Here is a 25,893-nt window from a genome sequence, read left to right on the forward strand (position 1 = left end):
CATGGTCTTCTGTGTGTTGTTGCGTGGCCAGCTTGATACGGAGTGATTTGGCACTTCAAAAAATTGCACATCAGCGTGTAATTCGAGGAAAGGCCCTTAGCGCGTAAGCGCATCTGTGATGGGATGCGCGCAGGCGTTTCCCTCGCAAAATGGACATAGTGGTTCAGCGCGCGCGTGAAAAAACTGCACGTCCACGTGTGAATGCGTGTAATCTGAGGAAAGGGCCTACTCGCGTAAGTGACGCGATGTGCGCGTGTTTTTCCCTCAGCACAGGTTAAAGGTGAGCGGGGCCAGCAGTTCGCTGTACGTGCCTTTCATGGAGACCGACGTGTGTTGCTACTTCGTGTTGTTTTGCGCGCCATCACAACTTCACAGGGGATCAAGGACGTATCTCTTCTTTTGGCGGGGGTATTGGCTATGCGTGTTTTTCATTATTACGCTAGTCAGACGGTGAGTCGCGCACGCTATTTTTCCCACTGTGGGTGCCACTGTGTATCGCACCCGTTTTTGAGGTCATAGAAGCCTGCGTGTCCCACGCGTATGCGTTTTTCGTGTTACTGGGTGCCACCGCGTACTGCGGGAGGTTGATTCCACGCATGTAGGCTGCAGGGTTGCGCACACGGTTTAACTGCAGTTTTTGGGTGCCTGAGCATTGCGTGACCCGTCACTACATCACCGGGGTCACATACAGCCTTGCAGGTGCAGGGGGGCTGTTAACATCTTGCATCCCACCCCATTCACCCAAATTGCCCAGGACAATTGTGGTGTACACCTCCCATTGGCACTCCTCCATCTGTGCTGGCACTACTCCATCTCTGCTATGGTTGGGAGGCCACCAAAGGTGAGGGGCGCCTCAGGTGAGCGTCCTCCTCATGGCGGGCATGGTCAGGGATGTGGCCTGGGTTACCAGGGAGTAGGGGGACTCCGGGGTGTCCAGGGTAGCCACAGAGGGGGAAGAGGCAGGGGTGCGCCACTTGAGCACGATGTTGTGCCATGTGTCCGTGCAGTCATGCCACCACCCCCTGTGGTTTCGGGAGATGCAGCTTCTGTATCTGGCACTGGCGCCCGTGTGACCCGGCAGTCTGTTTCATCGACTGCCACGGGCCCAAGGGTAGTGGTAGCTACAGGTGCAGCTGAGGACACCACCACCCAGGCTCAGGGTATGCCAGCGCAGGCTGCGTTGGCACTTGAAGAGCCATTGGAAGATTTCCCACAGGCCAGGAGGGAAACCGTAGGTGCACGCAGGGCTGCCCTGACCAAGACACGTGTCCCTGCGGCAGTAATGTCATCTGCTGCCCCGAACAGCCGGGTGTTGGCAAGTGCAGAGGCAGATGCAGCCAACAACACCCCAGTTGTGAGTCTGCCAACCAAGACAGTCGCGGTCAATGACCCTGCCACAGCGGATGTTGCTGCGCAGGGTCCATTAGAGGGCACCCAGCTGCCACTGACGCAAGTCAGGCCTTTGGTCGCCCCTCCACCTGTCACTCCCTTGGCTCAATCCACCGGTGCTACTGGCGTTAGTGATCAGGGCGGCATTTGCCAGCCAGGGTCTGTGCCACAATCTAAGAGGAGGAAGGTTGCACCTGCAGCACAGGCTGGGACCCCACACACAGCCATGAGCTCCTGCACATCGAGGAAGAAGCCTTTCTGCAACCAGGAACTGGACTACCTCGTGGACTACGTGCGGGACCACAGCCGTGACATGCTAGTGGGTCCTAATTGTCAGACTGCGGCTGCCCACCGTGATACCCACTGGAAGCAAGTTGAGGAACATGTGAGTGCCTTCGGCCATGAGGAAAGTGCAAAAAGCATTGGAATGACCTCAAACGCAGCGCTAAGGCTAAGTGTGCCTCAAATTACAACTTGACTAGGCTGACTGGCAGTGGGCCTGCACCTGAGGAGGAAGACCTCACTCCGCATGGGTCACTTGTTGCGGAGTTCATACCATCTGAATCAGTCGAAGGAGTGGGAGAGATGCCGGACTTTGATTCCCAGTCCAGTGAGTGGACATGTGTGTTTTACTTGTGTGATGTGTTGTGCATGACTGCCACTACATGTCATGTGTACATGGTTCAGATGTGCAAGTAATGCAATGCTTCCCTGATGCATGTCTGCTCTGCTAGATGTTGGACATGTGGAGCTGACGGGGACTGTCTGCATCACCACTATTGCACCCTACTCACATGCTGGTCACCAGGATGCCCCTCAAGTCCATGTTACAGCTCACTGGCCCTTCTGCTTGTAGCGTGGGGTGACCTTCCTCTCAGCCCAGGGACTATGTCATAGCATGACTGACGTGCATGTGTCCTCTGCCTGCATGTGGGTATTCCATGTAGGCATGCTCCCTTGCCCCTCCACCCCCCCTCTGCACCCCAATTCCACCTTAGCACTGGTATGCTTCAATTTTGCCATTGAGTACTTCCCTGTTCATGCGTCCTGTGTACATGCTAACTTCCAGCAGCCAATCTGCCTGACATATGCTGTGTGGTACATCCTTTGTACTTGATGAAGGGAGTCTCACTTGGACAGTGCAGAGGTCAGATGCCCCGCAGGGACATGAGTGCCCATTCATGCTCTATGTGTATTCCACTCATCCCCCTATGTGCCCTTGACTGGATGATCATTGAAGGAGGAGGCCAGGGGGACCTCCATTGCATGGCATTTCATCAGCCTTCCCATGTCCACTGTGGCTCAGTCCTGCGTGGCACACATGTTTAGGGTGTGACAGTCTGTGTGGGTCATAGGCCTCAGCCTGTTTAATGGCCAATGACTCTGTCCAACTGGTGTAGTGTTTTCTTCACACGTGGGTGCACTCCAGAGGTTTCATCATGTGTCCTGTTTACTGTCCCATCAGCCTTTTGATACCATGCTAGGCATCCCTGCATTTGCACCTGGGGGAGGGGTGATTTGCTTGTAGCCATGCTAGCCATTGAATGCACATTGCACGTGATGGCTGAAGTTGACCTTGCACTGCCTTCACATTTTCAGATACACATCATGAAGTACTTGTACATGTAGACAGTGAGTAACGTACACATTTGCTGCACTGCATCGACCCACTTCTGTGCAAAATGACACCATTCTACATGCCTAATCACATAAGCAGTGTCAAGTTCACCCAGCATGCATGGCAGGTTCTCTATTGAGTGTGACATGTCTGCTGGATGTGTTTGGTGTCTGTGTCTCTCTACTTTTCAGATGATGACGCAATGAGCCACAGGATGGTGTTGTCATGCCAGGCACAGGGTTGTTATCACTACAGCAACCCGGCACAAGTGGGGGTCGTGGGGTGGTAGGCCATGAAAACCCACATGTGCTACAGTCCATCTTGTCTCTGGCTGGCAATGAGTCCAGCCCTGATGACCGCTCTGACGTCCATGTCGAGTTGGATGAGCATCAGGTCCATATGTCAGGGGTGAGTGATTCTGATGTGGGCACTCCTCTGTCCGCGAGACCTGCACTGAGGGTCAGACAGTCTTGGAACCTCCGTCTGTGGTGGATCGGGATGCAGGGTCACCCTCCACACCAGTCACTGATGTGCCTGGGCCATCACATCGACGGGGGCATGTAGTCATGCAGCCGCGGGTGATGCCAACACAATGAGGACACCCAGTCCTTGGGTCCCGCAGGGATCAAGCCCAGCAACGCGGTCGCTGCGCGCAACCGCTGTATACTGAGTGGGAGCAAGACATGACTGCCAATTCGGAACACCAGGGTGTGCATGGAGCATGTGGCTGATCCGTGCTCCCCCCTGCTAGGCAGGTGCTTCTCCAACAGCAGGCTGCACGGTCCACGCCCCACTCGCTCAGGCTGGGCATGGCGGCCTCAGACAGGGCACGCCAGGCTGAGATGGTGTCTTTGCGTCGAGCAATTGCTGCTCACGCAGAGGCACACATGGAGGCCCTGAGGGAGGAGTATGCTTCCCTCAGATCCACTCTGGGTGTCCTTATGATGTCCCCGAGGAGCGGGCAGAGGAGTGGTTTGCACGTACCATCTCGGCTGAGCTACATGCTTGCTGGGAGGTGCAACAGTTGTCCATCCAGGCCTTGCAGGAGGAACTCCGTGTTACGGTGTTACCTTGCAAGAGGAAGCATGCGTATCACGTGAGTTCCTGCATGCAGACCTACGTGTGATCGTCGCACAGAACCAGGCTCATCCGTTCGGCAGACTTGCTGCCGACGAGGGGCAAGCTGTGGCTAGGCGTGGTCAGGATCCTGTGCCACGTCCTCCTTCCCAGGAAGAGCCAGAGTCAGACTCTATCTCCCACATAGGTCGGGCTGTGCAGCCGTTGAGCCCATGGAGGTTTTTTTTTTCTCAACATCATTGCATGTGGGTGTTGAGCAGCACCCTGTAACTCCCCCCTCTTGGGTGCCCCCCCCCGGGTCGAATATGGCCATTTTTGATTTTTCTTTTAGTTTAGTTAGTTAAGTTCCTATTTGATAGTTTAATTAGGTAATGTAGGTTTTTCATAGTTAGTGTAATTAGTTAATATAGTTTAAAATTGCTTGTCTATTGTGCTTTCATGTGAAGGTGTGGTGCTTTGTGGCTTTTGAAAGCATCCACTGTCTGTTCCAGCTGGGCCCTTCAAGCTTGTCTTGTGTATGTGTTTGCAGCTTGGGGTTCTTGACTCACATATGCCACTCCAGCTTCCCTTATCCATGGGCTCGGAAGGATGCATATCCCTGACCCTCCTTCACCCACCAGGGTCTCAGAGGCCTGTGTGAGTTTGACCTTGCAGGCACCCAGACCACGGTGGGGGTGGTTGGTTCATGCCACTCCTGCACCTGTACACAGGAGTTGAGACAGTACACATCAGTTAGTGGTGCATCATTCTGTGTTATGTACCACACATGGTACACATCCTGTTGTGACATTGTTTTACTGTGCTACCTTGGTTGTTACATCATTGTGGTAGTACTTGGGCTTTGTGACGTACTGCTACTTCAAATCATCTACTGGAGGCTCTTCTGATTTGTTTTGCTGCCTGCAGGTCTTTTGCTTGGCTTCTGTGTTGGCCTGCTTTGAGTGTGTGTTTTCGCAAGTCAAGGTGGCCTATGAGGGTGCTGCATGCTTTTTGCACACAAGGTGGGAGATGGTGACAAAGGGGAAGGGTGATCATGTGGCCAAGTGAAAATCAAGGATGAAGGCTACATAACCCAGGTGCAGTTGTTCAGTGGGTCATGGTGATTTGTGAGGGAGGGGGGGTGTTTTGTTGTTGACAGTTGCCTTGCCCTACAGTGTGATGCGCACCCTGACATTGTAATTGCGGTATCCTATGTACATGATGTATTCTGCTGATCAATGCCTGTTCTTGTGGTGTGTTTACCTTTCAGGTGTGAGGGAATAGTTGTGGCTTGACATGCTGGGGTGTATGCATGGTGAATGTTCACATGTGATGTGTAGAGGAACTGATGGTCACTTGATTGCACATGCATATATTGAGTGCATGTCCCTACTGACCCACACACTTGCACTATGATCCACTACATGTACAACCATCCTTCCATGTCCACATGTACACTCTGTTTGCCTTCTGATGCCCACTGTGTCCCTGCAGCACATGATCTATGACCAATTGTAGATCCTGTACATACGTAATTTGCTTTTTGATGTAGTGTGTCACTTAGATGTGATGCTCAGGGTGTGCGTCACACACAATGGCTGTTCACTATGCTGTGCGCTGAGCAGTGTGTTGCAGGAGGTGGACACGGCACACAAAAGCTGCAGTGTTGATTTTGCAATGCACAATGTGCATGTAGACAGGCATTCATTGTTATTTTACAACTACAACTTTTGGAATGCATTTGGGTCTGACTTATTTTGGGTGGGAGGTTGTTGATCAGTCATTTCATCTGATTCCATGTCAGGCATCATTGTCTGATGCCAATTTACATTTTTCACATATCAATGTGTACCTTATTGGTACTGTGTTGGTGTGTAGCTATTGCTTGCCATGTCATGTTGTGGTTTGGGAGGGTTTGGGTGACATAACAGTGATAGTCATGGCCTGTTTTGCAGGTCTGCGTGATTCACACCTTGCATGTGTGCCTTTTGGTCACACAGGATTGCTTATGTTTAAGTAGCTAGGGATGCACACAATGTGGCACTTCCATGGCAACATTCTCAGGGTGGTAAGGTTGTGACAGTTAACTGTCTATTTGTCATCATCGATTGTCACCTGGTATGTGCCAGGCCTGTGTGCAATCCGCAGGGGTGGGAGTTTAGGTGAAAAATGTGGCCACGAGCTTGGTCCAGGCTTCCTCGCCACGTGCCCTGTCCCCTCCCATGGGCAGCGCCTGTGCCTGTGGTTGGGTATGTGGGGGCACCACCATGTCCACCGGTACGCCCTGCCGTGTTGCAACATTGTGCAGGACACATGCTGCCATAATGATCCTGCACACTACTGGGGGTGCAGAGAGTAGCTGCCCGCCAGAGCAGTCAAGGGAGCGGAAGCGTGACTTGAGCACTCCGAATGTGCGCTCCACTATGGCCCTGGTTGCAATATGAGCAGCGCTGTATCTTACCTCGGGTGGTGTGGTGGGGTTCCGGATTGGCATCATCATGTGGTTGCTCAGAGGGTAGGCACTGTCCCCTGGAGAGGTGATGATGGTTGTGATTATTGGGGTTTGTGTATTTGTGTGTGTGTGTGACATGCATGCATGTGCACAGGCATTTGTACTCACCTAGGAGCCATGTGTCACCATGCTGCCCAGTTTCTAGGGCCCGGCTCAGGGCGGACATTCTGTATATGAAACTGTCATGGGTGGAGCCAGGGTAGTTTGCATAGACAGAGGTGATGATTCCCTTTGCATCGCATACCACCTGCACGTTGATGGAATGCCAGTGCTTGCGGTTTTGGTAGATGTGCTCAGTGGCCCTAGGTGGACGTAGGGCCACATGGGTGCAATCTATGGCACCAAGCACTTTGGGGAAGTGTGCCACCCTGTACAAGTCCTGGACAACGACCTGCCTTTCTGCGGGTGTTCTGGGCATGTATATGTGCCTGCCGACTGAGGGGTGCGCTGTCATGATTGCCAAGACCTGGTGTAGGCAGCGTGACTGCGTGGCCTGTGAGACCCCCCCCCTCACTATGGCAGTAGTCTGCTGAAATGACCCAGTGGCCAAAAAATGCAGGACATTGAGCACCTTCTGATGTTGAGAAAAAAAAAAACATCCAGGGGCTCAATTCTTGGGAGCAGGGGGTGGGGGATGTAAGGTCATCTTCCCACTCCCTGACCAGGTCTAGGATGATACGTGGTGGAAACCTATGCCGGCCGTAGACCTAGTCGTCAGGCATCCCAAAAAGGCTTGTCCGGGGTGAAAAAATGCATGCCCTGGCTATTCTCCTCCTCCTGCGGTGTCCCACAATCAGTGCTCCGACAAATGGGCCATTCATCGTAGCTGTATATACGTGTTTGTTGTTTGCGTGCACTTTTATACTGTGCACGGGGACGCTTCCTCCAGCATTCCTGTGGCGGATGCGTTGACGCCTATGCGTGTCTTTTGCCGTACACAGGTTTACCGCATTCGAATCCATGAATAAGGGTTGTTCGCGTGCGTGTGGGCGTTCCGTGTAGTTCCCTGCAGTACTTACCCAATTACGCCTTCTTTTTCACGCGTTGTTCCCCATTCCGCATGTTATGCCCACTGTTCCGCCCAATTTTGTTGTGTGCGCCGTGCTATGTGTGCTTTCGCTGTGCGCGTAGCGCACACCGTTTGATGACGTGTGCGCCTGTGTGCGCCACACATGGATTTGGCGCTCAACCAGTTGTATACACGCGCAGCGCCTTCCTTGAATCGCACGCATGCGCGTGTGCTTTCTTTCTCACGCTTGCGCCACCTTGCGCCTGCTTGCGCTGGGATTTTCTGCGCACGTTTGTTCCATGAATCGGCCCCAATAGATCTTCCATCTTTGGTCTATTTGGTTTAGTTGTCAACAATGCTCTAGGCAACAATGGCTAGACTCTGCACACAACCAGTCCTCTTGTTCTGATTTAAGGAAGGCAAATAGGGTTCGAGCCATAAAAGCTATATGATAGGCTCTGAAATGTGGGACCCCCAGACCACCCCTAGATAAAGGCAACTGCAGTTTACTTATTTTAAGACGCAGTGGTTTCTGATCCCATAAGAAATTTTGAATGAGCCTGTCCAATTCACGTCAATATTTTTGCTCAATATCTAACAGGATCATACTCAATACAAAGTTTATTCTAGAAGTCGACACCATTTTCAAAGCATTCACCTTCCCCCAAAGGGAAAGGTGCAACAAGTTCCACCTTGCCAAGTCCAATTTGAAAGTAGTACACACCATATTCATATTTTCCCTAACAAAGTCAATAATACTCTGCAAAATCCACCCCACCAAATATAGTAGTCTATCAGCACACCATCTGAAACCCAATTGCGTGATGAAATGTTTGTCACAATTTGGCACCAATGGTAGGACTTCCGATTTTGCCCAGTTTATTTTATATCCAGAGCATAGGTGAAAGGCTTCCAAAATGTTCATAAGTACAGGTATTGACTCACCAAGATTCTTCAGCTCTCAGTGCAATAGTCAACGGTTCGATTTCAATTACAAACAATAAAGGTGATAACAGGCATCCTTGTCTCATGCCACATTCTAATTCAAATGAATTTGATCTCTGTCCATTAGTTTTAACATCCGCTGTTGGTTTAGTGTATAGCAGACTAATCCAAGATCTAAATTGGATTCCAAAATGCATCTTTTCAAGTACTTTAAACATAAATTGCCAATTTACTCTAAAGCCTTTTCGGCATCCAATGAGAGGACAGCCGAATCTTCAGACAACTCTGATGCCATAGTAATGGTACATAGCAGTTTACTCATATTACTGGATGTAATCCTTACTTTAACAAAACCAGATTGATTTTGATCAATCAACTATGGTAGCTGGTTCTCCAGCCTTAATGACAATATCTTGGCCAGAATTTTATTCTCTACATTAATCTATATCTGGATGCCAAAGTTTCATCTTTGTCTTTTTTTAAGAATACAGAAATTGTCGCATGTCTTGTAGTTTCCGGGAGTATTCCTCTAGACTTAGAAACCTCAAACATCTCTGTCAGCAGGTCCAAAGCTGAATTCGGTAGCCATCAATAGAATTCAACTGGTAGGCCATCCGGCCCTGGAGTCCTACCAGCATTCAATTTTACAATCGCTCGTCTAGCCTCATCCACAGTTATAGTTTCTTCTAGCAAATCGGATTCCGACTCTGAGATTGTTGGAATTTGAATACGCTCTAGGAAGTCCCCATTAGACGTGTCAATCTGTGGTTCATTTTGATATAGTTTTTCATAGAACTTTCTGAACACCTCATTTATTCCTGTTGGTTTGAAATTTGACCATCAGAGTCTCTGATTGATGTAATTGAGTGTTCCGACTCTCTCTTCCTCAGTCTAAAAGCTAGCCAGCGGTCACCAGACTAATTGTACCAGACTACAAAAAGACATGCATCTCATGGTCACAATTGAGACCCACCTGAGTGCTTCTCGTTAAACAAATGAGTTTGGCTTCTATTTGTCTCAAAGTGAGTTTAAGATTGCCACCTTGCTTACCCATCTTAGCTTTCATTAAACCAATGAATCTTATATCGTCTTGATTGCTCATATGATGTTGCTCTTGCCAATGTATGGCCAGGGGTGATTTAGGTTTTACATTCTTCAAACTCGCCAAGTGTTCTCTAATTCTGATCCTCAATTGTCTGATCGTGCTACCAATATATAGTTTTCCACAAACACATATGATCGCGTATACCACATAGCAGGTTTTGCAGTTGATGAAGTCTCTTATACCAATTGTAGTTCCATTTGTGTCTGTGTAAAACTTACAATTATTGGGAGCAAATTTGCATTGGTTGCAATGACCACATTTGCAAAAGCCAATGTTTCTGTTGAGCCAATTGGACTCATCTGCCTCTTTCAGATTAAAAAAAGAGGGACTCCATTTCTGTTTAATGGTACCTGCTCTAGTATATGTGAACTTTGGTTTCTCTGATAAATAAGACAACAAACCTTTGTCAAGTCTCAGAATATGCCAATGCTTGGATACCAAATGATACAAAGATGAAGAATCTTGTGAAAATTGTGTTATAATTGCTATGTGATCATCTTCCAGTTTACTCTTGGAACAATCTTGCAAAATTTCTATTTGCTTTCTGTCATTGGTAAAAGCGCACATTTTCCCCATTTGAGCCAATGGGGAATGAGGAATTCCCGAATGTGCCCAATGGGCAATGGGCACTAACCGTTCCTCCAAGCCCGTGATCCGGCGCTAATAGCGTCGGGGGGTTTGGCGGGAGGGCTATTAGCGCTGGCGCTAATAGCGCCGGTGTTACCGCCCAACTCGTGATGAGGCCCTAAATCTTACAATTATAGAAATATCAATAGTCAATATTGGGTTTTTCTCTCAAATTCAGGAAATACATTCGGTAATTTTCAATCCTTTAACTACCATTGATATTATAGAAGAGGAAAGGTTATACATAGTTAGGAAGTAGAGAACTAAGAATGTGCAGTAAAGTTGTTCAACTACTATACCCAATACCAAATGGAATGGCTAAACGAACATGCAGCAATATTGAATATGATACACTGGTGTCTCTAATCATTGAGAGTATCAAAGAGCCAAGAAATTTAAGAAAGCTGAAATTTCATGTGTTTGGAAATGCAGAATAGCTTCTCATTGTGCTACTTTTCTTTTTCCTTTTTCTTTTATTTTCTCCACTACCCTCAACTTACCTGTCTATCCTGATCCGGTGTTATGATACTATATGGTATGGTTTTTATTCTTTATTTATCATCTCACAATTTTTGGTTAATCACAATATATTATATATTTGGTAATATACATGCAAAAAATCTTGGATATTTTTCTTTTCTTCCATGGTAGCTCTGTCTGAAAAATCGAATGTATCACATTTTTCACCATGTGACTGTGGCATTTTGTAAACCAATATGTTTATCCATGTATGAAACACAGCCTTGAAACACATGTCGGCTGTTTATCACATTAAAGAACTTCTGAACATCAAAACTCAAGGCATTTTAGAGCCATTATTTGGACATTATAGCTTTTCAAGTTTGAGCGGGGACTTCAAAATACCCCCCCCAATCTTTTGTAGACTGTTTACTTGGTTATACCCCTAGATCAAGGAACCTCATTTATTTGCAATCTTCAGAATGCCACTGTCCAAATCCAACAATCAATCATATTGAGGAAAAAATATATTTAAAAAGAGAGGGATAGATCACCTATCGGCAAACTTGTAGATTATCTTTCGCAAAGAAATGTACTTTATTAGCCAATACAGTAGGTATCTAAACCCAATTAAAAATAGCTAGTACACTTAGATAGCTAAAAAGACCTATCAGAAAGGAGAGCAGTGTATTCATCACCTAGCTCTTCTAATGTAATGCGGTTTCCAGCAGGCACACCCAGAACGTCTCTGCCTGCGTGTCAACAGATTTTGTTGGATATATTAATTGTACCACCTTCTTCAGGACAATCTACAAGGAAACAGGGAATAGAGAACTTAAATACATATTTAAATACATATAGCTCGTTCTTTTTTTCACCAAGACTTGTTTTGACATAGGATTTGGATGGATTTCACCTTGTTATCGCTTGACAAGTTGTTTTAGCATTGTTTTAAAACTGTGCAATTGTTTCTTGTGTACATAGTGTATTATTTCGGTATCTTTCTTCAAAATAAAGGTACCATCTTTTTTCCTTTCCCTCTTTTAATCATGCCAAGCATATGGAGTTTAGTTCCTGTCTTGGCTTCAGAGCGAAAGCCAGTGAAGCCCGTCCGCTATCCTCTATGACAGTGGGATGTGGCTTCCCTCAGTGACTGAGACATGCCGCTCCACCGCCAGCCCACCTTGCTGATCCGCTCATCACCCGAACATGTCCTCCTCCTTGCGGGGGGACAGAAAAGAGGGCTGGAGCTGGCGGTGGGGGGGGTCAGAGGCACTGGTAGCGTCTTCAAACCCCTGCCAGGCTGCTCAGGGCTTAACTTCAGGTACCTGGACATGAGGGAAGTCCACCTGCTGCACCAGCGAACCTGGTCATTGCACACACACAGTGGTGGGTGGCCAGAACCTCTATGGCCGCCAGCCTAGTATGCTCATCTGCACCATATCTTAAACCCTTTCCAGGGCTCCATCCCCTTGGGGAGGTGTACATTCAGAACAGCCAGGTTACCCTCAGCTCCCGGATGCCCCCACTTGGTCATTTCCTTTCCGACCCGGGCCCCAGCCATTTGCATCCTGCTAGTGGTTTGGAGATACCAGTGCCTGGCTGGCACAGTGGCACAGGGGGTGGCTCAAAGAGGAGGGGGGGGGCTGCTTGGTGCTCCCTCTCCAGTGCATGGTAGGGAATGTTCCAGCAGGTTGACTTAAACCTGCCGGATGTCCTCATCTGTCTTTTGTGTCATTTACCCTTCCAGAGGAAAGGATCCTGCTCTCCCATGCACCCTGGCCATGGATACTCTGCTGTCCACACTCTAGTGTAAGGGGAGCACTTGGATGTGTGGGTGTGTGTGTGTTTGGGATGTAACTGAGGTTGGACCCACGACTCTTCCTCCGACTGCTCTGTCGTTACTGTTCCTTCTGAAGGTTCACCTACAGAAAACTTGTTACGACTCTTAGTTCCTATAGATATTTAAGTTTGATTGGCTTCTTGCTGCTCTGTCAGAGGCGTTGTTGGGCCGATCCGAGGACCTTGCATAAACATCCAATCGGTAGAAGCAATGGGTTATGTGTACAAAGTGCAGGGAATTAACGTGAGGCAATGATTCATACTTATGGTTAATTCCTCATTCATGGGAAATTATTTCAATCCCCAATCCCTTTCCCGAACGGGGTTCATCTGTTACCTGCACTTGTGGGTGAAGATTATATATACACTGATCTGTTCAATGTATCACATGTGCATCCCCGGACGTATAAGAGTATCACAGACCTTTTATTGCTCAATGTCATGTGGCTGAACACAAATTGTCCCTCTAATAATTTGAATGCCCACAGCTGGGGTTCACATAACTAGTTAGCATAGAGGAGTCTTGTTCGTCATCAGTCACTCCACCAACTTAGAACGGTCATGCACCACACCCCACAGAATCAAGAAAGAGCTATCAATCTGGCAATTCCTTCCGGGTGAGGTTTCCCATGTTGCATCAAATTAAGCAGCAGGTTCCACTCCATGTGGTTCCCTTCAATCAATTCCTTTCATTGCAACCACACTGCCCTGGAGACCATTGAGTTTGGATTCCTGGAAGCTGCTCAGCGGGTCATGGGAGAAAAACTGCCGGATTGCTTGTGACATCAACAAGGTCCAAGAATATCACCTTTAACAGCATCATACAAAAGAACCCAGCAATACCTCATAATCATGGCCCCCATTTCAGAAAATAAACAAAATGGAACTGGAATCCGATTCCATCATTCCTAGCTGAAGCACCCAGGTGACAGGCCAGCTTTGAACACTCTGTTTTCAAAGTAAATGCTTCGGACCCCCAGGACACTAAGTCAAGAGCATCAAGGGGGCACCTAGAGGCAGGGGCTGGGATAGGCATTAGCGTGTGTCGCGCCGGACTGCCAGCTTGATAACAAGATCCAACTAGAAGCTTTTTAAGTGCAGCAACTTTACCATATGCTATTGGAGCTGGAATTACTGTGGCTGCTGGACATGCCCTCCAATGAATCCTTGTTAAATGATTTAAAGTGTATACATGCAAATTAAAGGGCCTCATAAGAGTCCTGTATCATTAATGTGGTAATTTGTGTGCCTGCTACTTCCTTGGATGTTGTAACTATTTCTCAGGCCCCCGCTCTGGAATCTGAAATCCTGTCTCCTCCTTACCTGTGATCACCATGGAAGGCACAGGCAGTACCACTGGAAGAGGATAGGGCAGACATAAGAATGTATTGTTGCAGTCACAGGGATGTGCGCACTGACTAAGCTTACCTTGAGTCACCAAATCGGCCGTGTGAGGCTGGATTGGTCTTGGTCTGATAAATGCACGCACCTCGGGAGGTCAGCGTTTGTCGGCATGTATTTTCTGTAGATTTACCACAGTTTTCCAAGTAACAGATTGAGCCATCAAAGAAACCATCACTAATGCCATGAGCCATTTGCAGTGTCACTGTACCAGACGCATGTACTTACACGTAGATGGCTCAATCTTTGAGACAAGCACATGGCACTGGCAGAATCAACCTGGTAGCTGCACCTGCTAGATGGTGACAATTTGGGGAGCCTTGCGCCTACCTGCCGACTTTCATGCCCTCGGGCTGCCATAACCCAGCCTGCTACATGGGGGTGGAAGGGTAGAAGCTGGGCCCATTGATAGGGAAGGTTGGCACCCCACAGAACGGTTGTTCCGAACTTCTGTAGAAACATGCTCAGCAGAGAAGGGGAAACATCATGGCTCAAAGGGGCTTACACCACCTGACCCCATCCACTCTGATCTGACCACTAGTGAGCTGCAAGGCTGCTCACTGTTTCCTTTGCTTGGAGTGGGTAGCCACTACATAATGGTGCCCTCTCAAGGGGTCATACCCTTGACACAGTCCCAAGAAGGGTGTAAGCCAATTGCTTCAAACAGCAGCTGAGGCAGGCCTAGCAGTCCAACCCTACACAGACCTAGTTTGCCAAATCATCCCTTGGAGTAAAGGGAGGCACTTAGGCAGGGCACCCTGCTGTCCACATGCAAATCAGCTGAGGTTTTTCTTTCAGCCAGGAACCTTGCTGGCCGGGAATAAGTTGGACTCTCGGAAAAGCACCAGACAGCTTTTTTCCCACCACCGTGGCCCAGTAGGGTGACCCAGAAGGCCAAGCTAAGTTGGGACATTGGGCGTCATCATGAGGTTGCCACTATCCTGTTGTTATTACAGCCAGGATACCAGCAACCTGTAACAATGTTACTGCCACTTGGTCTGCCAGAATAGAGGCAGATTACAAGTGGTGGTAAGGGAGGTAAATCCCCATTCCATGGAGTCCCGTATTACCAGCTATTTTAGCTAGTGGGGTGGTAGAATTACCTCCACCTCTTCGCTGGTGAGGTATTTGGCCACTGTGCTAACATGCCGGTAAGTGGAATTACTGGCACGCTATAACCGTACCAGCAAACTCCTAATGCGGCCCACTGCATGGGGCATAGCCCTTGTCCAGCTTGGGGGGGGGGGCGCTGTGGGTTTGCCACAGAGCCCTGGTTGGGCAACGACGAGAACCAAGTAGAGCACAGACAGGACCCATACACACCGCACACTGCATACAGTACTCCGGGGAAGGTAGGTACGCTTTCTTTTTGTCTGTGTACCATGGTGATAGAGGGATACGTCTTGGCAAAAGTGTCCAACCTCCTTATAGACCCAAATGGAGGACATTTTCTAATTGGCGCCCATTCGGACTTCCCGAACATGCAGGCCATCTGATCCTTCCATCAATTCATAAAGCCCACTACCAGATTGCAGGGCTTGCAGAATGGCCATCTGGTAGTGCAATGCATTCCAATGAGCCCATTAACGAAGATCCCCTGGGGCCCTGGCAAAACTACCCCACCACTGCGTGGCACTACAAGACAACACCCAGGTGGTTTAGGGGTACAGCAGGGCCCTTAGCAGGGTGGGCCACCGCTAAACACATTAAAGCTCTGCAGGGCCGGGGGTATGAAGGCACGGCTGGGTAGACCATAGCTGTCAAGATCTCAAGTTCCATGCAGGACTCCTCTAGCCAGCCTTTGTTTAATTCCACACTGCATGCCTATGCGAGCGGGTGAGGAGGTTTCATGCGCCCTGTTCATGATGTCTCCCTCTGCACCCTTGCTGTTGGACCTGCTCACCTTCACACACCACAGCCATATATACATGCTCCCAAAATAAGGAAAATCAACAGCTGTCCACCCACCCCCTCCACATACATGCCTCAGATGACATCAGCATGTCCCTGTCCAATAAAGAAGCTGCTCTCCAGGAATATCATATAGCAAACTAGCCAACCACAGCATACACAAACATGAATGAAGAGTTAAGGTAACCACCCCTCTCCCTTAACATTCATTGACCATATTCATGGGAACACATCAGCAACATGACACATGACACACTGGCTTCCAACACCTGCACCTCACCAGCAATGCGCCACACACTACACACATCACCCACATGCAAACATGTCAACTGGATCATCCATCTGTGAAGAAAGAGGCAGTTACATGGGAAGGGGTGCACCAGGAAACAAAAGAGGCCATGGAAATGATACCCAGAGTGACCCCACATCACACTTCAACTACAAGGCCAACCCGATTTCCATGAGAAAATGTGTAAACACCACACAATTAATGCCCAGGGTGCTGAGGCCCACCTCGAGTTCACCAGACAACCCAAAAGGCCTGTCCACCCCAATAATGGAGTGGCCACTGGACATGACATATGGCAGGAGATGGCATGCATGGCTGAAATGATAGGAGTGCACTTGGAATGCCACACATGAAATTGAGCTACTGTATCAGTTCCCACCAGAAGCAGGAAATTCCAAGGAGACTATCTCCAAGCAGGAAGTAGTGGATGCGCAACCAGAAACCCAAAGCACGTGCATGGCTGATCAAGGAGACATGTACACACACAGACATGTAGGCCAACTCAGACCTTCAGCGACAGTGGCCATCACCCAAACATCACCAAATCACATCATCCATGCAAACCCTGCATGTGCCATGGCATGCCAATATTGGGGTACATATGTCACTAGCCAGGAACACGAGTGGCAGTGCACAACCTTACAGGTACAGTCGTGGTGCTGGGCCCGTTCTCCTCGTCTTCCTGTGAGGCAAGAAACCTTGGTGTCATCTTCGAGTTCTCTCTCTCTTTCTCTCCTCACATCACAGAACTTGCCAAGAAGGCCCACTTTCAGCTGCACCTCCTCAGAGGCATGCTCCCTTTCCTCACTTTCCCCCAGAAACTCAATGTCTCCAGAGCTCTGGTCCTCTGTAGGCTGGACTACTGCAACAGCCTCTTCCTCAATCTCCTACCTTCGCCCCCTTCAACTATTCTAGAATAGGACTGCAAGACTTATCCTTGGCCTCAAGCCCAGGGACCAGCCTAGGGACCACATTTCTCCTGCCTTAAAATCTCTTCACTGGCTCTCAGTTGCTGTGAGGATCAAGATCAGGACCCTCTGCATCATTCACAAGGCATTTTGGGGTCTGGGACCCCGCTACATCGAACTCTCTCTCTCTCCCTAAATACCTTCTGCTAGAGCCCTTCAGTCTTCTAGTTCCAACTCTCTCCTGATCAGATGCTTTTCCAAGCAGACAGTGGGGGTAGATATCTCTCCTCCGCAGGTGCCTAACTCTTGGATGGCCTCCATGCCCCTCTCAGACTTGAGCCGGATCTCCTTAAGTTCCGGAAGCTTCTCAAGACCTTCCTTTCTCTTCCTCCTTCCCTCTCCCCCTCCCCCTCCCCTGCTAATGTCCCCATTCTGCCTCTTGACTGGCCAGGGTCGTAATGGGGCCATTGTGTATAGGTGCATTATAAATACCCATTAAAATAAAAAATAAAATAAAATAAATCCCACACCACCTCCCAGCAGAGGGAATGGGGACTAGGGTCAAAATGGGGTGCTGGGTGGTCCTCTCAGGGAATGTGGGCATTGGATGAGGCAAGATACCTGCAACAACATAGGACATTGGTTTGAAACAGATAAAGGAGTCAGTCATAGAGATTGCAAATATGAGAATCAAGGCTGAAGGGGGTGTGCAGTTGTATGTGGGAGGCGTCTACTGTCCACAATACCACGTCAGTTTACTCCACTGCGCATGGCCGCATGTGTAGTTCTCCGACTCAAAATGCCCTTGAGATGGTAATGGCGCTAACATGAGGGAAAAAATCAAACAAGAGAAAATAGTCGAAGACAAACATAATTCCACTTAGGCCAAGGGTACAAATTGAATAGTCTACCCTGGAAGTAAATGAAAAAAAAAAAATAGTCCACCTTGGACGGGAGTACAAATCACCATGCAGGTTGTGGGGCGGACCACATATTTAAAAAAAACGTGTCAAAAAAAGAAAAAATTCATACCCCCCATCATGGGCTCATGGACACCAGGGAGCATAAAGAAGGCGTGGCATTGGCAAGTGGATAGGGGGGTGTGTGCACATGGTCAAAGGAAAAACTCCTGTGGTGGATCCTTGGATGGTGAACTTTGACCATCCAGTGCCAAGACCTGGTCCTCATTGGCCTCAGCCACTCGTGAAAGGGATGCATGCATGAGGGTCCCAATAGATACAAGGTCCTGGTGATGTAGATGGCCACAGAGTCATTATGCATGCATACTCTTGACGTCTCAAACTTCATGTTGAGAGATTGTCTCAAAAAAGCAATCTATTTGCAGTGGAGGTCCCTCATGGCAAACATTTCATAGTGAAGAGCCTTCCTTAAGGTCTCTGTATCTTGATGGCAGGATTTCCTAAATGCCAACATCTTGGCAGGCAGGCATTTGCTCTGGACCTCTGCATCTTTGCGGTGGTATTCCCTCAAAGCCAACATCTCTGCATGCAGAAATTTGCTCTGGACTCGGGCGTCTTGACATAGGGATCCCCTCAGAGACAACATTTGCATATGCAGTGTTTCCTTCAAGGTGTCCATCACTTGCCACTGTTGGTACCTGCAGGCCAATAGCTCATCATGCAGGGATTAATGGAGAGCCGAACCATTCTCACTAATGACCTGCCTCAGTTGTTGCATGTCCTCTCTCCCCATCTGACGCGATAGAAGTTGTTCAATAGTGTGTGCAGCACTTGAGATGACCTGTTCAGCTGGATGACTTTAGCCATCTACTGCAGCACCACGACCGATTGTGCACTTGCATGCAGCAACTCCTCCTCCCACTCTTAGTGAACAGCAGGCACATGTCCACCACGTGTTATATATGTAACCAGCTTTTTATTATTTAGCTGATACACTAACTGTTTTGACTTTTTTGTGAAAGTGATCAATGCAGTACAAAGTTGTGCAAAGGAACAGCAATATGCTTCTTTCAGAATATATTGAGAAAGTCTTTTTCAACCTTAGAAACAGTGTTGGCGCTCTGATGGAGAAGTGTAGCTAAATTGAATATGAAAAAAAGTAGAGATGCTGCAAATGGAGGGATGCCACAGAGGTTGACCTGGGCTTGGACAAAACTAAAACGAAGAGAAGCCCTCCTCTAGCGCTTCTCCAAAATTAAATGTTATAATATAGAGACTTTCTCGTTTTTAGGTTCCATTTGTCATTTTTATTCAGAATTCTATTATGCTGTAAACAAATAGGGATTCCTTTTTACATCTTGATCATAACATATAAGTTGATGGGAAGACAAAAAAATGCAAAATTTAAATTGGTTTAAAGTTTTTCGTTGAGTTCACTAAGTTGCTGTGTCCCACGTTGTCACTTGAAAGTTGCGAAGCCTTAGTATAATTCACTCGACATTTGGGTTGATGGAGAGACAAAAGAATTCAAAATTTAGATTGGTTCTAAGTTTTTAGTTGAATTCACTAAGTTGCTGTATCCCACGTTGTCACTAGAAAATTACGAAGCCCTAGTTTAATTCACTAGGCAGTATTGGCCTCAATTTGAATTGGTTCAAAGTTTAGTCAATGTTGTCTTCACGTTGTTGCTCGAAAATTGCGAAGCCCTAGTTTGATTCACTAGGTAATATTATCCTCATTCACTAGGTAATATTATCCTCAACACGTGTTTCTCCGCCACATGGTTTATGGCGGTTCTTCAGGAGGAATTTGTAGGTAGATAGGCAAATGGAAAGATAACTAAATATCAAATCTTGTTCATGTATATGATGGTTCCTTTGATGTAGGTAATATTATTAATTCCATCCGGTTTGGTCTTTACGTCACTACTCGGATCCTATGGAAGCGGATTTGACTCTGGTCCTCGCGGTCGACGCTGGAACCCAGGAAGTCCGTCTTCAATGTTCATGACTGACATCGTCAACACTAGTAGTGACGTAAAGACCAAACCGGATGGAATTAATAATATTACCTACATCAAAGGAACCATCATATACATGAACAAGATTTGATATTTAGTTATCTTTCCATTTGCCTATCTACCTACAAATTCCTCCTGAAGAACCGCCATAAACCATGTGGCGGAGAAACACGTGTTGAGGATAATATTACCTAGTGAATGAGGATAATATTACCTAGTGAATCAAACTAGGGCTTCGCAATTTTCGAGCAACAACGTGAAGACAACATTGACTAAACTTTGAACCAATTCAAATTGAGGCCAATACTGCCTAGTGAATTAAACTAGGGCTTCGTAATTTTCTAGTGACAACGTGGGATACAGCAACTTAGTGAATTCAACTAAAAACTTAGAACCAATCTAAATTTTGAATTCTTTTGTCTCTCCATCAACCCAAATGTCGAGTGAATTATACTAAGGCTTCGCAACTTTCAAGTGACAACGTGGGACACAGCAACTTAGTGAACTCAACGAAAAACTTTAAACCAATTTAAATTTTGCATTTTTTTGTCTTCCCATCAACTTATATGTTATGATCAAGATGTAAAAAGGAATCCCTATTTGTTTACAGCATAATAGAATTCTGAATAAAAATGACAAATGGAACCTAAAAACGAGAAAGTCTCTATATTATAACATTTAATTTTGGAGAAGCGCTAGAGGAGGGCTTCTCTTCGTTTTAGTTATGCTTCTTTCAGAACAGAGAATAAATTCACTTCAACATGTAAAAACCAGGTGATAGAGTGGTTAAAGCAACATGAGAACAAATTAAATGGACGCACCTGTCAAAAGGAACAACTCATCTGGTAATCAGAATGTTATGGGAACAGATTAAATGAACACAGAGTAGTCACTGATTTAGTGAATTGGAGACTTAGGTCAAGGGTCTCCTGAGCCTGGCTAGAATATGACCTCGTATTTGGTCTATGTCAAAATATGATGATAGAAATGTGGTTGCAGACATAATTGTTAGCCGATGGCGGTGTGGGCATAGATGCTGCAGACGTTTCGGCTACTGGGATGAGAGCCTTCTTCTAGGGCCATGAGAGTCAGGTCACTCAAAAGCCGGGAGCACCTTGAAGTGCTCGCAAGCGTGGAGTAGCTGCCTGACGGGAATTAAAAGGTCCAGGGAAGGACTCCAGGTGAATGGGTGGATGGTGCATGGTAGTGGAGGAGAGCCGTGGGTAGGGGCAGAGATCCTCCTGACTCGCTCACAGGTAACAAGCAGAAGCAGGGAGCTTGGAACCTGTAGGCCAAAGTGTAGTGGGCTGAGCGCTGGAAATGAGAGCTGGAAATGTGGCCAATAATGCTGGTCATTCCATGAAGGTGCCTTCCAATGAATGGAGGGGAGAGTGGATATAGGAGCACCCTGCAATCTCGTGGTGCTCTGAATGGAGGCAAACGTCCTCTGCTAGAGCCCGTGCTCTAGTACCTGGCAGAACATGCATTTATGAATTACAATCCATTCAGATACAATATGGTCAGCCACACACACACTTCACACTTTGGATTTGTGAACACTGTGAACTGTAAGGCACAGATGACTGACATTTGAATACCTGTCGTATCATGTTGGTGCAAATTAGGCCCTGCAACATGCCATGATTTGGAAGGTAAGGAGAACACCCACACATACATACATGGATGACAGCGGAAGTCGCACCAGGGCACAGATGGAGGTCTGTGCATCATTACTGAGCCCCTACTCTACTCCTACCTCCTTGCCTACTTGTAACGTGTGGAAGTCTGACTTCTACTTCTGGTGACCAAACCTGCATGCAGGCATATGTGTTGCCATAATCCCCTAGCCCCCATCATCATATTGCCCTCAGCCAGATACTTGGTTAGCCACGCTGACAGTCATCTCAAGCATAGGTAAGGAAAGTGTGACATGGATATGATCAGTGTGCCATTGCATGACCAATGGACCATTGACACTCCAAATGTGGAATCTATTTCACCCAAACATCTATTGGCCAGCCACTGCAACTCCTGTCTGGAACACAGCCTCATACGTCTTTGCACTAACATTGTTGCTCATCCATGTCCCCGGGTAGCCAGGGCCAGTGAAAGGGTGACTTTAACATCATCCACACCTTGGTGTAATTCCATGTGAGTCATGATTTCCTTTCACAATACATTATCCACAGGTATGACACTATGAGTGTGTTCAATGAGAAGTGATTTGGATGCCATTGCCACACATCAGTATTTTGGCGTAGCTGTGAAATTCTGTACACAATGATGTGGACTGTGAGATACATGTCAACACACACGGACATCACGTATCCACTTCCTGGAATGCAGGACATGTGATGGAAGTAACCATGGTAGAATTACTGTTGTACTCATTGTTGGGTGAGGGGACCCCAGCCAACTGTACAATATTTGGCAGAATATCATGCACAGATGGAAGCACATATGGCATGCACATATGGCACTCACCTGATGTGGCTGCATAGGTGCCCATGCCTCCCACTCCAACCACCTGCTCACTGCTGATGAGTCCACTAGTGACCTCTTAAAATTGAGTGATCTTGTCCTCCTATGGAGATCTGTAACCAGTGGCCTTGGCAGATGCCATGTTGCTGCCAAGCTTCTCCTTGGTCTGTATCATGAGGTACCCCATCCGCTTGTAGACCTCTGCCGCAGTGCACCTCTCCACGCCACAGGCATTGATTTGGTCTGTGATCTCCTGCCACATCCTCCACCGCTGGGCCATAGGAAGGGTACTGACAGCTGTAAGGAACTCATGGTGGCAACAGTAAAGACAGACACAAGTGATCACAGTTCAAGGGTGTTTATTAAACCATCGATGCTGGGTGGAAAAACACCTAAGATAAACCTAAATCTAAGATGGGAGCAAGCTTTGACCATCAAATGAAAATTAAGGCAGTCCTTGTGGCTTTGTGCCAAAATGAAAGGGCTTATACTAAAAAAATAACTATTGCCAATTCATTACAACTAATTAAAAGAAGAGTGTGGGATAGGGGTTCAATAAAGAAAGAAGTGTTTACTAAATAGTAAGTCAGGATGTGATTGCCAGGTGTCTCCCTTCCCCACATTTCACAGCACAAGCCTGCAGTTCCATTCCAGCTATCATGTTCTTCAATGGTTAAGTTTCTTTTCAATAAAAACGTTTCTTGCCTTCAAGGGCCTAATGTATTCAACAACAAACAAATAAACAAAAAGTTCCTTTCTCAATGGACTTTAGGTGAGAACCTTTCACCGCGGAATCTCCCTGGAACTGGCCCAGACCCACTTCACAAGGGGGGCCATTCACTTCCCGTGGTCTTTCAATGCTTCTTACTTTCACAAGCCTTAATGTATTTTTAAACAATTCTTCAGGCGTTTCCCCTGATTGTTGGCTTCCCTCTACCGGGTTAACTCTCACCAACTTTTACACAAACAGTTCACTATGGGACTTTAGATTTCACCCCCTCTTGTTAGCATCCCTCTCCAGGTTCCCCATGCAGGATTAATTTTCCTTTCTTTCACAATCATCTGTCGGTCAAAGACTTTTGAAGGTACAGTGGATTTTACAAGACCGCTATATTACCACTTTGACCTCTCTTCGCCTCTTCCCAAGGCCTTCTGGTTATGTAGTCTCTTATCATCAGGTAATCAGACAGAGTTTCCAGCGTGATCACCCACGTGCCATACGTCTCTGCTGTGGGTTTTCCCCCACTTTCTCAATAGTTCCTTTAAGCCTTTCAAAGTTCAAATTTAGCTGCTTGCTACTTTTTGTTAAACACAGTTCGGTTTCTTATCGACTATCCCCTCGACTCACCAGCTGTGATGAACTGCTTGGATTTCTTCTCCTTTGAGTCAAGGTTGGTACCACAGAGACCAGCATCTCACCCGGCTTGGTTATCAGAGGCGGAGGGTCTTGTGTATGGTAGACATCTGTTGCAATACACGCTGGCTATTGTTCTCAGTCTTAGGTTTCCATCTGCGGATGTTTCACATGCCTTGGTCGTAAAGAGCGAGGTTGCGTCTCTCCTTGTTACCCCCTCTGTATGCACCATCTTTCACCTCCTTTTGCACTGCCGTGCTGAGTGTTAGGGAGAATTCTCTGTTTAGGCTGAATTTCCTAACCTAGTGAGTCCCCCAGCAGCTTTTCTGGATTTTTGGGGTTTATTTTTTTCTCCTGCCAAGAGTGAGACTCTTTTACCCTCACTCTTGGACATGATTTGAGTGTGTTTCTTTGAATCTAGATGTGTTTAATGGGCTATGGGGTCTTTTACTCCATAGGGTTTCATGTGTTTTTGTGATGTGTGTTACACAGCACCCTCCGTGCAGTAACACAGGGGTGTCATAGTGACCCCCCAGTATAGACTCCATACCCTGGGACTGACTACTGTCTCCCAGGGCATGTAAAGTCACCATTGACTTTACTAGTCTTAAATTCTGAACAGAACCAGTACAAACCATCATATTGTGGACGTACTGGCTGGGGCAATTCAATTGCCCCAGGGTCTGTTAGTCGAGGGGGCACGTCTCCGTCCCCACTGAGCGAGTTTTGGCTGGTGGCAGTGGATAGTACTTTTTATATTCAACCGCAAATATTTTCCTATGGGATTTCCCATTGTTTTAGGCTGCTATCTTTATTTAATTATTTAAGGTAGCCTCGAACATACCGCCGGTTTATTTAATTAATATTAATTCTCCAGTTGGTATTTTTTGCCAAAACTTGATTCTAAAATGGCGTTTGTGTTCTCTTCTGTGACTCAAACCCAAGTCGAGCCCTTTGTTCCACTTTTTGGCGGGCTTCTCCACAGAAGCCCTCCAAAGTGGTGCCACTATGTCTGAGGTACTTAGGAGGGGTAGAGGGGAATTTAGGCACCCTGGACTGAGTTGCCTAGGCAACTCAAGTTGCACTCCGTCCTGATTGGCCCAAGTGGTGAGCCGGCCGGCTCACCACTTAGCATGTTTGAGTGACAGCCAGGCTGAGTGAATGGGGGTTTGCTGCATAAAAGCAGGGCTTTGGGGACTGGAACTTCAGAAGTCGCCACAGGACCTAAGAATCCGACGAGGGAGAAGCTGAGCCGACCTGCCACGACACCACGACCGGTGGAGCCCTGCTGGACCATCTCACCACTTTTCCCAACGACAGAGGAGATCTCCCGCCGTAGAGTCTTCTTCCTTTGACTGGTGGGAATAACCAGTTTCACCGTCTTTTCGCTTTCCCGACGTATTTCGTAGCTGCCTTGCGGTAACCGGGATACCACATTTTACCACGACCGCAAGATAAAGGTACCACCTTTTACCGGAAAACTCTGCGGCTGGTTTCTGCCCTGGTAGTGCAACGACCTGCATCTTTCCTCCACGTCGAGATCCTCTCTTCCCCTGGATGACGCCGCAACTTGCAACCACTACCAGGAACAACTGCCACCGCTGGAGGATCCATCCCACTTAAGGTACCGTGTCCCGCCTGGCTTCCCTTGCAACCGACTGTACGGGGTAGATTTAGCCCCCGGCTTTTGAACCTGGGCTAGCCTGGGACACCTTGGCTAAACTTTTCTAAGCCTCTCTAAACTCTTTTCTGAACCCTCTGCAAGACTTTCTAAGCCTAGTGTAACTGTGTGATCTTGGGCGCATTTGTGCTCTGCTCTCTCTAGGAGTGGGCCCAGCCTTTGGACTTTGGCTCACCAGTGACTTGTTGCTCTCTGCCTTGCTAATAGTGTTCCTGAATCGTAGAGTGGTGTAACCCTGCATATTCTGTCTTTTTCCCTCCCTTTTTCACAACCTTAGTATTGTGCAATCTAGTTAAGCGCTCACCTCTGTATGAAAATAAGTGGTGTCTTACTGTGATTTTCTAATAAGGGGAAAAGGTGTGTATA

Source organism: Ambystoma mexicanum, chromosome 5p, assembly GCF_040938575.1.
Source record: "Ambystoma mexicanum isolate Mex_15411 chromosome 5p, UKY_AmexF1_1, whole genome shotgun sequence".
NCBI lineage: Eukaryota > Metazoa > Chordata > Amphibia > Caudata > Ambystomatidae > Ambystoma > Ambystoma mexicanum.